Raw genomic sequence first — 15,948 nt, 5'->3', positions numbered from 1 at the left:
GATGTGAGAACCCAAACCGTCTGATGGTACGTTTCTGAGCAGCACTAACAGCGGGCGTGACTTAACGGCGCTCCTAATAGTTGATGTGAGCCCAAAGCGTCTAAGGGTACGTTTCTGAGCAGCACTATTAGCGGGCATGATTTACGGCGCTCCTACACTCATCACGGACATAACTATAAGGGGCACCACACAGCACACCGACGCACGACATCTATATACGTGTTTCTCTGCATGAACATTCCCCGGAGCGCGCTTACAAGGGGAGCCTCGAGCAAATATATGTTTTAACGTATTGGTGTCTCGTATTACTCGTGTTTTTCCCCGTTTTTTTAGGAGATGGGATGTTTTACGAGTGTTCTGGTGATATACTCCTCGTTTTTATCTTGTTCTTGTTTTGTTTTTTTAGGAGAGGAAATGTTTTATGAGTGTTCTGGTGATATACTCCTCGTTTTTATCTTGTTCTTGTTTTGTTTTTTTAGGAGAGGAGATGTTTTATGAGTGTTCTGGTGATATACTCCTCGTTTTTATCTTGTTTTTCTAGGAGGGGTAGATGGAGGAAAAATGGTTGTTTCTTTATTTTTTTATGAGTTAGCCGGGAGACAAGGATGTTTCTGATGTGTTTTTTTTTCTTTTTTTTTCTTTTTTCTTGTGAGAGAGGGTGGGATGCTTCTGATGGTAAACTCTTTAATTATCTTTTTCTTTGATATATTTCCCTTCTTTTTTCCAGTGTGTGTGTGTGTGTGTGTGTGTGTGTGTGTGTGTGTGTGTGTGTGTGTTTATTCCATGTTCCCTTCACAGCTTTTTGCATAGATATATATATACGCCCTTACTGCCTCTTTCCTCTAAATACTATCTATCAATCTATCTAAATCTATATCTATCTATATCTTTACTCTAAATACTCCATCCCTCAATCCTATATTTCCTTCTTTCTAACATCAATAAACCCTTTAATCCTTCTAAAACGCCCTTGTCACCCTTTAATGCTCTTCTGACCCTTCATCTTGCCCTTTGAACAATGCAGAACTCCCTTGCCACTCCCTTTCTTCCCCTTAACACTTCCAAAGCTTAAAACACCCTTCTCTATCCCTCCCTTAACCCTTTCAATTCTCTTCTCGCCCTTTATCTTGCTCTTTGACCCTTCCAGAGCTCCCTTGTCATTTCTTTCTTCCCCTTAACACTTCCAAAGCTCAAAACACCCTTCTCTATCCCTCCCTTAACCCTTTCAATTCTCTTCTCGCCCTTTATCTTCCTCTTTGACCCTTCCAGAGCTCCCTTGTCATCTCTTTATCTCCCTACTGTACCCATCCAGTGCTCTCCTCGGCCTTAATCCTGCTCCTTAATCCTTTAATAGCCTCTGATCCCTTTTCTTTCTTTTTTTTATTTTTCTGTAGTTCCACACGCCTTTCCCTTCCACTTCAACCCCCCTTAACTTCCCCTACATCACTCCACTTTTCCCTCTCTCTTGACTGTGTCCTTTATTTTCACTCTCATACCCTCCTACCTCTTCCTGTTATACCCCTTCTGCTTCCCTCTTTCTCTCTCTCTGCCTCTCTCCCTCCCCTAAACTCCCACGTCTCTTCTTCTCTCTCTCATTTTCCTCAACCTCTGCCCTTCCTTTCCTCACATTCCTCTCCCTTCCTTTGGTTTCCTTCCCTCACTCCTCCACCTCTCTCCTCTCCCTTCCCTCGCCCTCCTCTTCACACCCCAACGCCCGCCACCCCTTCTTTCTCTCCTCCCTTCCTCGTCTGCTCACCCTTCTCCCCTCCCTCTCTTCCCTTCCCTTCCCTCCCTGCCACCCTTACTTCGCTCCGTCACCCTTCTTCACCTATCCCTTATTTTTTGGGGGGTAGTTTTTTTTTATATATTTTGGGTTTTAGTTTTATTCTTATGATCAACACAAACATGAAAAGGTTTAATAGTATTGTAATTGTGTTTTTTTCTTTACTTTAGATGTTTACTTGCATGTTATTAATACTTTTTTTCTGTCCATCGAGTTAGAATAATAGTAAAAATATCTCACTTTGAAAATCATAGTCAAAGGGGGAAAAAAAAATCTTGCGAGTAAAATAATTAAATCGCGTACTTTTCTTCATTTCTTTTAAGCTTCCTACGAAAAAAGAATTTGTTAGTGAAGTAAAAAATAAAATACATAAAAAAATAATTGTGATAATCCGTCTGGCTGAATCCTTTTTTTTATAGTTTGTCATTAAAATTACGAGGAATGATAATGATATGTTTTCCGTAGGTAGGGGAAGAGAAAACGTTACCAGATTGTCGTACTCAGCCTTCTATGCTTCCTATTTCCGATCCATTAACTGCCTCATCGACCCTAATAACTGCCTTCATATATAGTTATCTTTAAAATGGTTAATTAATGGTGTTTTTCGGTAATAGCTATGGCTCAGAAACCGGTAAATATGAGGCTTTGAGTACGATAATCTACCAACGTGGGAAAGAAGGGGAGGGGTGAGGGGAGGAGAAGGGGGTGGACTGTAGTTTTTTGTGTGTGTCTTTAATTACATGTGCGTTATTTATCTCACAAAGCGTCTGCCCGGAAATTAAAGACGATGATAACGCGCCCACACTAGACGGACTCCTCTGCTGTAAAAAAAAAAAAACGGCCTTACTTAACACACAGGCTCCTCCTCTTACTCGTCCTCCTTTACTCATCGTCATCGTCTCCTCTCTCTCCTCCTCTTCCTCCTCCTCCGTCTTCTCTCCTTCTCCTCCTCATTTAACACACAGGCTCCTCCTCTTACTTGTCCTCCTTTTCTCATCGTCGTCGTCTCCTCTCTCTCCTCCTCTTCCTCCTCCTCCGTCCTCTCTCCTTCTCCTCCTCACTTAACACACACCCTCCTCCTCTTACTTGACCTCCTTTACTCATCGTCATCGTCTCCTCTCTCTCCTCATCTTCCTCCTCCTCCGTCTTCTCTCCTTCTCCTCCTCATTTAACACACACCCTCCTCCTCTCACTCGTCCTCCTTTGCTCATCGTCATCGTCTCCTCTCTCTCCTTCTCTTCCTCCTCCTCCGTCCTCTCTCCTTCTCCTCCTCGTCCTCCTTCTCCTCTCCTTCTTCTTCATCTTGTCATCATCATAATATATTTTTAGTTCCTTCGCCTACCTTCTTTCTCCTTCCTCTTTCATACCTTCCCTTCCCATCCTATCCCTCCCTCTTTTTCTCTCATTCTTCCTTTCTTCCTTCTCTTTCTCATTTTCCTCCCCCTTTCCCTTCTCCCCATCCTTCTTTTACTTAGCCTTTTCTACTTCTTCCTTCTTATTTTACTACTGCTACAACTACCGCTACTACTACCTCTACTACTACTACTACTACTACTATTACAACAACGCCTCCGCTACGAGCTTCATTAACCGACTTTCATCTGCCCTGACCCAAATTCTGAGAACACTCATGTAATTAAAAGTTGAATTTTCGTTGTTCCTAACACTAACAGTTGTACATTTGTGGCAAGGCTGATCCTGCTGCTGGTTGTTGTTGTTGTTGTTGTTGTTGTTGTTGTTTGTTCTTCCTCCTCTTCTTCCTCTTCTTCTGTTTCTTCTTTTTTCTTCTTCTTCCTCTTCTTTTTCTTGTTCTTCTTCGTCTTTTTTTCTTCTTCTTTTCTTCTTTTTGATGTAGCCAGTGGTCTAAATTATGGTTGTTTGGTATGGTTGTTTATGTATGGTTGTTTATGTATGGTTGTTTATGGATGGTTATTAATGAATGGTTGTTTATGTATGGTTGTTTATGTATGGCTGTTTATGGATGGTTGTTAATGAATGGTTGTTTATGTATGATTTTCTATGTATGGTTGATTCTATATGATTTCCATTTGTATGGTTATTTACTATGGCAGCTGTCGTCGTTGCTGCCATGCTTTTACTCTTGTGTTATTGTTATTTACTACTATTGTTATTTTTTATTACTATTACCATGGTGTTAGTGGAGGTAGTGGCGGCGGCGGGTCGTAGGGAGGGGTGGGTTGTGGGGTGAAAGGGAGTGAGTTGTTTATCAGTGTCAGCCGGTAATGTGACGTGAATTGACAAATGAATGCGTAGTGTCCTTGGCCTTTTGTTTTCTATTTATTTCTCTGTGTAACGTGGAAGTGTTGACGATTATTGTAGTAGTAGTAGTAGTAGTAGTAGTAGTAGTAGTAGTAGTAGTAGTAGTAGTTGTGGTGGTAGATTGTTATTGTTGTTAAAGTGATCGTGTTAGTAGTAGTAAAAGGAGGAGGCTTGTTCTTGTTGTTCCTGTTTACTTTTTGGTAGTATTCTGTAAGTAATGGTACAGAGTGGGATTTTTTTTACTTTTTTTAATTTAGTTTTTGATTGATAGCCCTTTTACCTCACCTCACCTTACCTTACCTTACCTTACCTTACCTTACCTTACCTTACCTTACCTTACCTTACCTAACCTTACCTTACCTTACCTTACCTAACCTTACCTTACCTTACCTTACCTTATCTTACCTTACCTTACCTTACCTTACCTTACATTACCTTACCTTACCTTACCTTACCTCACCTTACCTTACCTTACCTTACCTTACCTTACCTTACCTTACCGAGGCATACCTTAACGTAACCATATATTTAAACTACTTTACTAACCCTTCGCTTCTATATATACCTCGCCTTACCCTACTCTACCCAACTTTACCTTAATCTACCTTACATTTTCCTCCTTTATTAGTTTTACCTTATCTCTCCTCATCGTACCTTACCTAACCTCAGCTTATCATATCTTCCTTAACTTACCTTATCTTACCACCCTTACCTCACTTTTACTTCAATTGCACCCCCTCACCTCACCTTACCTCATCTCATCTCACGTTACCTGTCACTTCGGGTCTCCTCCTCACCTTGCTTTGCTTCCTCTTATCTCCCTTGACCTTCTTTCAGACCCTCCTACATTTTTCCGAGTTCTTCAAACCTCAACTCCGACTTTACTTCTTATCTCGCAGACGTCAAGATCTTCGGAGACATGAGGAAGCCCAGACACGAGCCTCTTCCTTCCTTCCTTCCTTCCCCTTCCCTTCCTCCTCATTCCTTCCCTCTCTTTATTTTCATGTCATCTTCCTGTCTGCAATCGTTTCTTTCTTTCTTCCTCTTCCTTTCCTCTCCGTTTTGTCCCTCCTTTTACTCTCTTACCCTTCTTATCCTTCCCCTTCCCTTCCCTCTTCCTTCCTTCTTTCCCCTTTCTTTCACTTCCCCTTCTTTTTTAGTGTCACTCCTATTCTTCCTTCCCTTCCTCTTCTGTTCCTTCCATTCGCCCCTTTTTCTCCCTTCCCCTTCTCTTCTTTCGTTTTTATTTCACACTTCCCTTCAACCTCCTTTTCCTTTTCTTTTCTTTCCCTCTTCTTCCTTTTTCATACTCTACTTTCATTTCACTCCCTGTCTCACATCCCTTTTCCCTTCTTTTTCCTTCCTCTCATCCCCTTTCCTTTCTCGTCCTTTTCCTCCCCCTCTCCCCTTTTTTCCTCATGTCCTATTCGCTCCTCAACCTTTTCTCTTTTCCCTTTCCTCTACTTTTCATTCCCTTCTTTTTCATATCCTGGTCACCACTTTCTTTCACCCCTCAGCTATCCCCAACTCCCACATCACATCCCTCTCTCTCCTTTCACCCCAGATCTTCCCTCTTCATAGTTTTACCCCTTCCCCTACTTTTGGTTCTCTGTCCCATCTTCTTATCTGTGTTTTGTTTCCATTATCATATTCCGTTTCTCTTGCAGTGCTTTCTCCTTTCTGTTTTCTTTCTCGTCTACTTTTTCAGAGATAAACAAACATATAAGAAAGTTACAGATGGCTAGACGGGCTTCACATGGCGTCTCCCGAAAATGATAGATTCACCAATTCCCTCCCCATCCATAAATTTATCTAACCTCCATTTATAACTTCAGTTGTATTTGCACCAACTACACGGCTGCCTAATATATTCCACCCATCCGTTACCCTACTCGTGAAACAGTTTGTGCCTATCAGACCTTCACATAAATTCATACAATTATCACCCCCTGTTACGTCTGAATAAAAACAATACGTATTTTAACTCGTCCTTAGTAATGCCCGTAACCGTTCTTAAACTTCAATTAATTTGCCTTTTATTTGACTACTATACAAAGAAGCAAAATTAGACCTCGTTGATATCTGTGTGATGAAGTTCTAAGCCCTTGGATCATTTCTGTCATTCTTTTCCAAGCAGATTCAAGGGCATTTAATCCTTTATATTACAAGGGCATCGAATTCGTGCATCGTAATCAAGGTGAGGCCATCCAGTGCCAGGTACAAGTCAAGGGTTTCCTGCTACTAACATTTCTATAAATAAAACCCAAAATTCTGTTCGCGTCCCTAACGATGCTGCGGTGATTCCATGGTGGGAGATCATAGCCCCACGCACGCCCGAATCCGTATTGCACCTGAAATGACATAGAAATATATTTTATGATTTCTAGTTACATAAGAGGTATAGGTCGATTTTATAAGACACTTTCGCTTTTCACATCAGTATTTCTAAAGGTCAAAGAGGGGATCAATTGGGTTTTAATGAGTGTTTCTTTAGGTTCACGGTACAGAAGAAGGGTCAGACTACCACCAGGGTCATAAAACTACTCGTCAAATATGTGTTTCTTTAGGTTCACGGTACAGAAGAAGGGTCAGACTACCACCAGGGTCATAAAACTACTCCTGGAAATGCTCAAAACTCCTACGAAAGCCTTGTCAAATATGTGTTTCTTGGGTTCACGGTACAGAAGAAGGGTCAGACTACCACCAGGGTCATAAAACTACTCCTGGAAATGCCAAAACTCCTACGAAAGCCTTGTCAAATATGTGTTTCTTAGGTTCACGGTACAGAAGAAGGGCAAAACTACCACCAGGGTCATAAAACTACTCCTGGAAATGCCAAAACTCCTACGAAAGCCTTGTCAAATATGTGTTTCTTAGGTTCACGGTACAGAAGAAGGGTCAGACTACCACCAGGGTCATAAAACTACTACTGGAAATGCTCAAAACTCCTACGAAAGCCTTGTCAAATATGTGTTTCTTAGGTTCACGGTACAGAAGAAGGGCAAAACTACCACCAGGGTCATAAAACTACTACTGGAAATGCTCAAAACTCCTACGAAAGCCTTGTCAAATATGTATTTCTTTAGGTTCACGGTACAGAAGAAGGGCAAAGCCACCACCAGGGTCATAAAACTACTCCTGGAAATGCTAAAACTCCTACGAAAGCCTTGTCAAATATGTGAACTTGGGTGACGAAATGTTTAGCAATACGGCCCATATTTTTAACACAAAGCATCATCAGATTACAGAAGCACTCATTGAGGGCGTTAAGTTGCCCTTGTAATAGAGACCCATCATTGCCTGACCCGATGAATCCTTGTTTTTGTGTCACCGAAAAACTTCTGATGTCGCTGGTTATATCGCACTCAAGATCGTTATGTACATGAAAAATAGTTATGGATCTGAGACTGAACTCATTCTATTTTTCTACCGTGTTCAGTCACTAATCCACGTCTGGGCCGCCTCAAAACTCTGCGGTCTTTCCCATGAGCTTTTAAGTTACTCGAAAGCTTCGGTTCAGGACCATTATCAAATGCTTTACGTAAGTCGAAATGTGTGTATGATATGGTAACTTTTATCCCTATCTGATTCTGTGTGTACTATCTTTGTTAGAGGATAAAAAAAATAAGACTCTTAACAATTTTCATCCTTTTTCTTTTCTGCCAATTCTAATTATCCTTTCTCTTTCTTCTCCCCTCATTCCCCTTCTGTTCCTCTTTATCCCTTTCCGATCCCTTCTCCCCTGCCTTCCCCAACACAGGCGTCCTCCTCAGCAGGAACCATTCAGGGTAAAGTTAAAATACTACTTTTAGCCGATTATATTTCACGTAAATGTTGATGCTAATGGTGTAATAACTGTTGCTATTATTATTATTATTATTATTATTATTATTATTATTATTATTATTATTATTATTATTATTATTATTATTATCATTATTATTATTATTATTATTATTATTATTAATATTATTCTCTCTCTCTCTCTCTCTCTCTCTCTCTCTCTCTCTCTCTCTCTCTCTCTCTCTCTCTCTCTCTCTCTCTCTCTCTCTCTCTCTCTCTCTCTCTCTCTCTCTCTCTCTCTTAATTAGAAGTAGTATTAAAGCGAGCCAATTATCGTCGGTAATGCACGTGATACATCGTCGTGTGTGTGTGTGTGTGTGTGTGTGTGTGTGTGTGTGTGTGTGTGTGTGTGTGTGTGTGTGTGTGTGTGTGTTATTACTGTTATGACCTCTTTCACACCTCTTCCTCTTCCCCTTCTACATCATCCTCTTCATCACTTTTTCTTTCCTCTTCGTTGCTTCATATTTTCTTCTTCCTCCATTCGTCATGTTCTTCCTCTTCCGTGTTGTCCTTAATAAGCGTTTCCTTTGTCCTTTGTTTTTGTGCAGGGTCACTAAATTAGTCACAGTGTTAACAGGAGGATGTGGAGGAGGAGGAGGAGGAGGAGGAGGAGGAGGAGGAGGAAGAGGAGGAGGAGAGTGGTTGTATATCCTTGAAAACAGGCAGCACAGCACTTCAAATGATTTATGATCGTGGCCATGTGTGTGTGTGTGTGTGTGTGTGTGTGTGTGTGTGTGTGTGTGTGTGTGTGTGTGTGTGTGTGTGTGTGTGTGTGTGTCAAGGCCGGGTCAGTGTGCTTATCCTAATTTCACTCGTCGTTACACATGATTAGCGTTAGTTACGGAATCAGAGAAAGGAAGATTGATAGATAGACAGACAGAGGTGAAGGGACCGTGTGTGTCGTCTCTCCGTCTTAATATAATCGTTGGCAACCCACAATTTTTCTTTGCCTCTCTCTCTCTCTCTCTCTCTCTCTCTCAAATTCCGTAATTAGCTCTAATCGTTTGTAACAACGAGGAAAATTCTTAATAAGCGTATTAGCCTAACCTTGACACACACACACACACACACACACACACACACACACACACACACACACACACGTAACATTAAGGGCGTGAAACACATAATTCAGAGACGTTTTTACTGATGTCTCGTACACAGTGCAATGCGTTAGGCAACAACAGCAATAGTTCAAAGGTACAATCATGACCGTGATAGGATTTTCACAATTCTCATAAAAAAAAATCACGATAACCTTTGGAATCCAGTAAAAATGCTGAATCATGATATAGCTTTCAACAAGAACGAATGCCTGGAAACTTTTCTTATCCAACAATCCGAGTTAACTTTTACGAACTCTCTTGGATGGCTCAGGGTTCAATGCTGATCTTTTTCAATCAATAAATTAGGGTGGGGTGGGGGGGGGGGGGGGCATGCACCGTACTCTGGAAGTGGAGCAGTAAGTAGCGGGCTTTTTTTATATTTTTCTTTACGCCCTTGAACTGTCTCCTTTGTTGTAAAAAAAAAAAGAAAAAGAAAAAGTTGCGTTCCTGCACCTTTACTCTGTAGGAAACGAAAAACTGATAAAAACATGACCGCTTCCTTCATGCTTGGCTGGCACGGACTTAACAGAGCCTTCAGGGAGCATGTAACAATAATGACAAGCTTTTTTACTGCCTACAATTTCATCTTCCTTCCTACTGAAAAATTGAAACTACTTAAAAAAGGAAAGCAATATGTCATACCATCATAATTGGGTCATGGTATCGTGTGTATATGATTTTTTTTTTTTTTTACAACAGAGGAGACAGCTCAAGGGCACAAAAAAAGGAAACAATAATAAAAAAAAAAAGCCCGCTACTCGCTGCTCCCAAAAAGAATCCAAAGAGGTGGCCGAGAGAGAGGTCAATTTCAGGAGGAGAGGTGTCCAGATACCCTCCTCTTGAAAGAGTTAAAGGCGTAGGCATCGCTATTAGGTAAATGACAAATTAGGAAGAAAGTATAAATGAAGGTAAAAACGGGAAGATAATACTGAAAATAAAATAAATGACCCTGCATCCTTGTTTTCATTTATGTGCTTCACGTGTAAATACAGATAAACATGGAAGAATGTAAAAAAGATAAACAAAAAAATAGAAATAGGAAAACAGAGCATGAATCAAAGAGACCACGAAGAGAAACAAATACACAAGAACAACCAAAAAACGAAAATTAATGACAAAAAAAAAAAGTGATAAAACAGGAGTAAAAATCAACAAAAAAATAGAGAAAGGAAACGAAAACGAGTCTTCCACCAACATTACAAGTCTTCGTTTTCTTTCCCCCCCCCTTTTCTAAGTTCCTCCGCCGCGTCGCTCCTCGTAAATCTTGCCTCGGTGTCACAAGAGCATCGGACTTAACCTCCTTGATTCTCGTCTGGATTACCTCTTCATTTACATACTACGAGTCGCTTCCTCTAATTGCTCGCTCGCTCGCTCTCCAAATGTCGCCTGAATATTCTCGTGTGTGTGTGTGTGTGTGTGTGTGTGTGTCTCCTCTCGTCTGCTCTGTGTCTGTCTTTCTCTGTCTATCTCTCCCTCCTTCCCTTTCCTCTCCTCTCTTCACTCTCCTCCTCTCTCCTCCTTCTCTCCTTCTTACTCCTCTCCTCTCTCTTCTCTCCTCTCTCTCCTCAGTTTCTCTCTTTTTATTTCATTATCTTTTGTTCTCTCTCATTTTCATTTTCTCTCTCATTATAATTCTCAATATCTTTCTCTTTCTTTATTGTCTCTTTTTTCTCATAAATATTATCACTCTTTCTCTCGTTCTCTTTCTCATTACCATTCTCATTTACATTCCTCATCTCTTTCTTTGCTCACGGGAAGTTTTCTTACCGAGTGTTAAGTTTATTAAGAAAAAAAGATGTTTACAAGAAAAAGCAGAAGTGTTTAATATTAGATAGATAAGAGACAGACAAATAGACAGAGAGATAGATAGAAATGCTCTCTGGTGGACATACACACACATACATACATACATACAGACAGACAGACAGGAGTACATACACTTATACGTAATGACAACCAAAGAGAGAAATAAGACACTCACATACGAGACAGTCAGATACAAGCAGAAACAAACACATCTGAGGCCCCACCACCACCACCACCACCGCCGCCATCAAAGCCTCACCTGTATTGGTTTGTAGGGCACTGAAGTATAGGGGCGCACACGTTAATTGATTCATTATCGTAAGTCTGCAGGCACAGGCTTAATTTGCACTCGTCGGGGGCGCCACCTCCTCCAAGCATGTTGTTATTAGTGGTCCATCCGGCTTCAGTGTGCGATAATGCGTCTGTTTTGTTGAAGTAGGGCGTGTGATTAAGGTTATACACACACACACACACACACACACACACACACACACACACACACATATACACACACATATACACACACAATATAAAGATCAAAAGTGATTCCCTGTTCTTGATCTCTCAAAACGCTTTCATTTTCGTTTCATATCTTTTTCGGTCTTTTTTCTTCTTAACAGAGCACACACACACACACACACACACACACACACACACACACACACACCCCCATGGTCGCTAATAAAACAAACTCTAACATCGGAACATTATTATTTATTTCATTATGATTATGAGTGTGTGTGTGTGTGTGTGTGTGTGTGTGTGTGTGTTTTCAGAAAGTTAATGATATTGTTGAAAGCGTCGACCTGTGGGTTTTTAATAACTGTTGTTAATATTGCATCATCGAGAGCTTCGCCGGATTGATGTTTTTATCACTTTTATTATTATTATTATTATTATTATTATTATTATTATTATTATTATTATTATTATTATTATTATTATTATTATTATTATTATTATTATTACTACTTTTATTACTATTATTATTATCATTATTATTATTATTATTATTATTATTATTATTATTATTATTATTATTATTATTATTATTATTATTATTATTATTATTATTATTATTATTATTATTAATAATATTTTTTACACTGGCGATATTTTAATAATATTATTTCATTATCAGTTTTGTCACTTATCATTTCTACCATCACCTTTTTTCCATTATTAATCCTGCCCGCACTATTCTATCAATGTTACTAATATTATCATCACTACTAATCAAATTTATTATTATCATTATTGGCATCATGATCAACATTATCGTAGCCGTGGCACACGAGTTTGAGGTCTGAATTATCGCGCTCTGGCAGCCTGCCGCCACGCAGCGTGTCCAATTTCGTGGCTAATATATGACGCGTAGGGGACGGGAGTCACCATGAATAATATGCTGCAGCATTGACGAATTCCGTCAACTGTGTCGACTATGAGTTTTAAATTACTAATGATGTCGTAGGCAGCTGCTTTGTTAATTGATAAGGTCGCTGATTATAATTATTTACCAGCCCTGGCGCTGCCCCCCGCCGAGAAAATTAATGTTTTAATAATAATAATGATGATAATAATAATAATGATAATAATAATAATAATGATAATAATAATAATAATTTTAATTATTATTATTATTATTATTATTATTATTATTATTATTATTATTATTATTATTATTATTATTATTATTATTATAATTGTTATTGTTATTATTAATATTGTTATTGCCAGCAAATGGAGGCTTATGAGCATGTCAAAGTAGAGTGGCGCAATTACTCAAACCCTCGTGTTCTCTGCAGCGCCAGGAGAGGATGCGCGGCGCGGCACTCAGCGCTGGGTCTGTCCTGCCTCCGTGCACGTGACGCAGCGTTACCAGCTCGCCAGCATCCCCGTGCACCGTGAATGACGTGGGTGAATTGTTTCCATTTTGTTTATATAAGTATGCCCTGCTGAGAGAGAGAGAGAGAGAGAGAGAGAGAGAGAGAGAGAGAGAGAGAGAGAGACTTTTAAGGATCTTGTGTTTGCGTCAGGTGTATGTAATTTAGCGTGGAAGGTAAGGGAATATGTCCTTAGATAGCATGCTTGAACTATTCCCCGGTGTTGAGACAAAGAGACGGAAAGTGAGAAGACGGAAGCCCCTTGAGCAGGCGTGCATTGCCCCATCACTCCTGTATATACCTCCTCGGGGTGGCTCACGCACGATGCAGCAGGTGTCTGTCTTTTTCCCTTAATATTAATGTTGTCAACGTAAACACCTACAATATCCTGTTTCGTCCTTTGCCTCGTCTTCCTTCTCCTCCTCCTCCTCCTCCTCCTCCTCCTCCTCCTCCTCCCTTCCGCACCGTTTCTTCCCAGAGACTTTCAATTGTGCGAGTGTTTATAAATATATGAGGGTTTTTTTAGTTTTTTTTTTTTTTTTTTTCCTTGCCTCACACACTCGAGCGAGCGTGAAATCGCGGAGCAAACTAAGCAAGAAAAGTTATTCTATTTAAACGTCTTTCCGCCCAAGAATGAGGAACGAGCCGAGTTTAACGTGTGTGTGTGTGTGTGTGTGTGTGTGTGTGTGTGTGTGTGTGTTTTCGGACAGAGAGAGAGAGAGAGAGAGAGAGAGAGAGAGAGAGAGAGAGAGAGATGGATGGATGGGAAGGGAAGTGGATTGGTTGTAAGGCACTCATAACAACAGTCCAACAGGCTTGTGTAAGATCGAAAAAGAAAATAAATAAAAAGAAAGCACACGACAGCAAAACGAGACCCCATAAAACAAACGCTGATAACAAAAACTGAAACCAACAGCTGCAGGGGAGAGATAAGAAAGATGTCGGCGATGAAAGGCGAGACGTGACGTGACTTGACAAGCGGCGAGGAGGAGGTGGGTCATGAGAAGGATCGTGGGAGGAGGAGGAAGGAGGAAGCCGTGGAAGTTAAGGCGGTGAAGGAGGCGACGAAGAATAAAAGGAAGCAGAAATAGCGCCAGAAAGCCAGGAATCGGTAGAGACAAGAAGACGCCATTGTTTTCTTTTTTTATTGAAGTTTTCCGAAGAATGTAATGGTTCTTTTGTTTCTTCGTATATGGAATGATGATAGAAATGTGGGAGAGTTGTATAAAGACGTTAAGAATAGATACAAACAGAGATAACGATGGTTCCTGTACATTTAGTTTCTCCATAATCAGATAGGCGAATAAATTGTTACTTTTTTTCACGTAAATGGAAGGATGATAAAAGGAAATGAAATGCGATAGAAGGGAGTAAGGAAGGGATGCAGACAAGAAGGTAGCCATGACTTACTTATATTTAGGTTACCCATAAGCAGCTCGGATCACTTGGTACTTCTGTTTACATATATGGAAGGGTATGAAGGACGCCTCTCCTCCCGAAATCGACCTCTCTTTCGGCCACCTCTTTTGTTTTTTGTTTGTAGGAGCAGCGAGTAGCGGGCTTTTTTGTTATTGTTTCCTTTTTTTGTGCCCTTGAGCTGTCCACTTTGTTGTAAAAAAAAATGAAAGTGATAGAAGGGAGTAAGTAACGGGTGCAGACGAGGAGGTAGCCATGAATTATGTATATTTAAGTTACCCATAAGCAGCTCGGATCAGTTGGTACTTCTGTTTACGTAAATGAAAATGTTGAGTGAATAATTGTGGTACAGTGAAGTTAAGAATAGACGAGAAGATAGCTGTGACTCCTTTATATTTACGGTATCATAAGCGATTTAACGTAGTGACCCCTTCTTGACCTTACTAATAATTATGTTTGTGTAAATGGAAGGATGACGAAGGTGAAGGAAAATAGTAACAAAGTGAGAAATAAGGCGAGACAGGTAAGAGGAGGTGGTGGTTGGCTCTGTTCCGTTTTTACCGAAGCTCTTCCCAAACACCTAATGACATCTTTACCTATAAGCTTCTTTCACTCTTATTTTTTTGTTTGTTTAAATGGAATCTCCTCTACACATTTTTATCACCAATATAAATCTCGCTAAGTGGGACCCCAGAGAATATTCCAACTTTAACAGAGAGGAAAAACAAATTATTTACTTTTTTTTCCGCGCCCCACACACGTTCACTAAAAAAAAGAGTAACAGAATGATAAAAATAATAAGAGAATAAAAAAGTAACAGGAAAGAACAATAACAAATAAGAATAAAAGAATAAAGAGAACGAGACCACCAAAACCCACGGCTGAAAACTTAAAGGTGATGTAGATAATGGCGTAAGTACTTTTTAATCACAAATTTGGACTGAATTGACAAAAGGATGTTAAGTAAGGCTCGTGTGTGTGTGGGGTGGGTGGGATGGCAGGCTTTTTGGGAACGAGCAAGGGATACGTGGAAGGAGAGGAGGAGAGGAAAGGAGAAAAGGAGTAGAAGGGAAGGAGAGGAGGAGAGGAAAGGAGAAAAGGAGAGGTAGAAGGGAAGGAGAGGAGGAGAGGAAAGGAGAAAAGGAGAGGTTGAAGGGAAGGATAGAGGAGAGGAAAGGAGAAAAGGAGAGGTTGAAGGGAAGGAGAGGAGGAGAGAAAAGGAGAAAAGGAGAGGTAGAAGGGAAGGAGAGGAGGAGAGGAAAGGAGAAAAGGAGAGGTTGAAGGGAAGGAGAGGAGTGAAGGGAAGGAGGAGGAGAGGAAAGGAGAAAAGGAGAGGTTGAAGGAAGGAGGAGGAGAAAAGGAGAAAAGGAGGTAGAAGGGAGAGGTTGAAGGGAAGGAGGAGGAGGAAAGGAGAAAGGAGAGGTTGAAGGGAAGGAGAGGAGGAGAGGAAAGGAGAAAAGGAGAGGTTGAAGGGAAGGAGAGGAGGAGAGGAAAGGAGAAAAGGAGAGGTTGAAGGGAAGGAGAGGAGGAGAGGAAAGGAGAAAAGGAGAGGTAGAAGGGAAGGAGAGGAGGAGAGGAAAGGAGAAAAGGAGAGGTTGAAGGGAAGGAGAGGAGGAGAGGAAAGGAGAAAAGGAGAGGTAGAAGGGAAGGAGAGGAGGAGAGGAAAGGAGAAAAGGAGAGGTTGAAGGGAAGGAGAGGAGGAGAGGAAAGGAGAAAAGGAGAGGTTGAAGGGAAGGAGAGGAGGAGAGGAAAGGAGAAAAGGAGAGCAAGGGAGAAGGAGCGAAGGAGAGGGGAGGGAACTTAAGAAAGGAGAGGAAGGAGAGACACAGGC

At 40.7% G+C, this 15,948-nt stretch overlaps 1 long non-coding RNA gene across 2 annotated transcripts in view; it reads left to right on the top strand.

Annotated features, from left to right (window-relative positions):
- LOC126981286 (uncharacterized) overlaps nt 1-15,948 on the top strand; it is a 170,728-nt gene that overhangs the window by 22,575 nt on the left and 132,205 nt on the right. For both annotated transcript variants that reach the window (XR_007733875.1, XR_007733874.1), the window contains exon 2: nt 12,624-12,731. This is a non-coding gene — a long non-coding RNA (uncharacterized LOC126981286). The remainder of the gene's footprint in view (nt 1-12,623; nt 12,732-15,948) is intronic.

Source organism: Eriocheir sinensis, chromosome 47, assembly GCF_024679095.1.
Source record: "Eriocheir sinensis breed Jianghai 21 chromosome 47, ASM2467909v1, whole genome shotgun sequence".
Lineage (NCBI taxonomy): Eukaryota > Metazoa > Arthropoda > Malacostraca > Decapoda > Varunidae > Eriocheir > Eriocheir sinensis.
The sequence above is the reverse complement of the archived record's forward strand: the minus strand, read 5'-3'. Positions and strand labels throughout refer to the sequence as shown.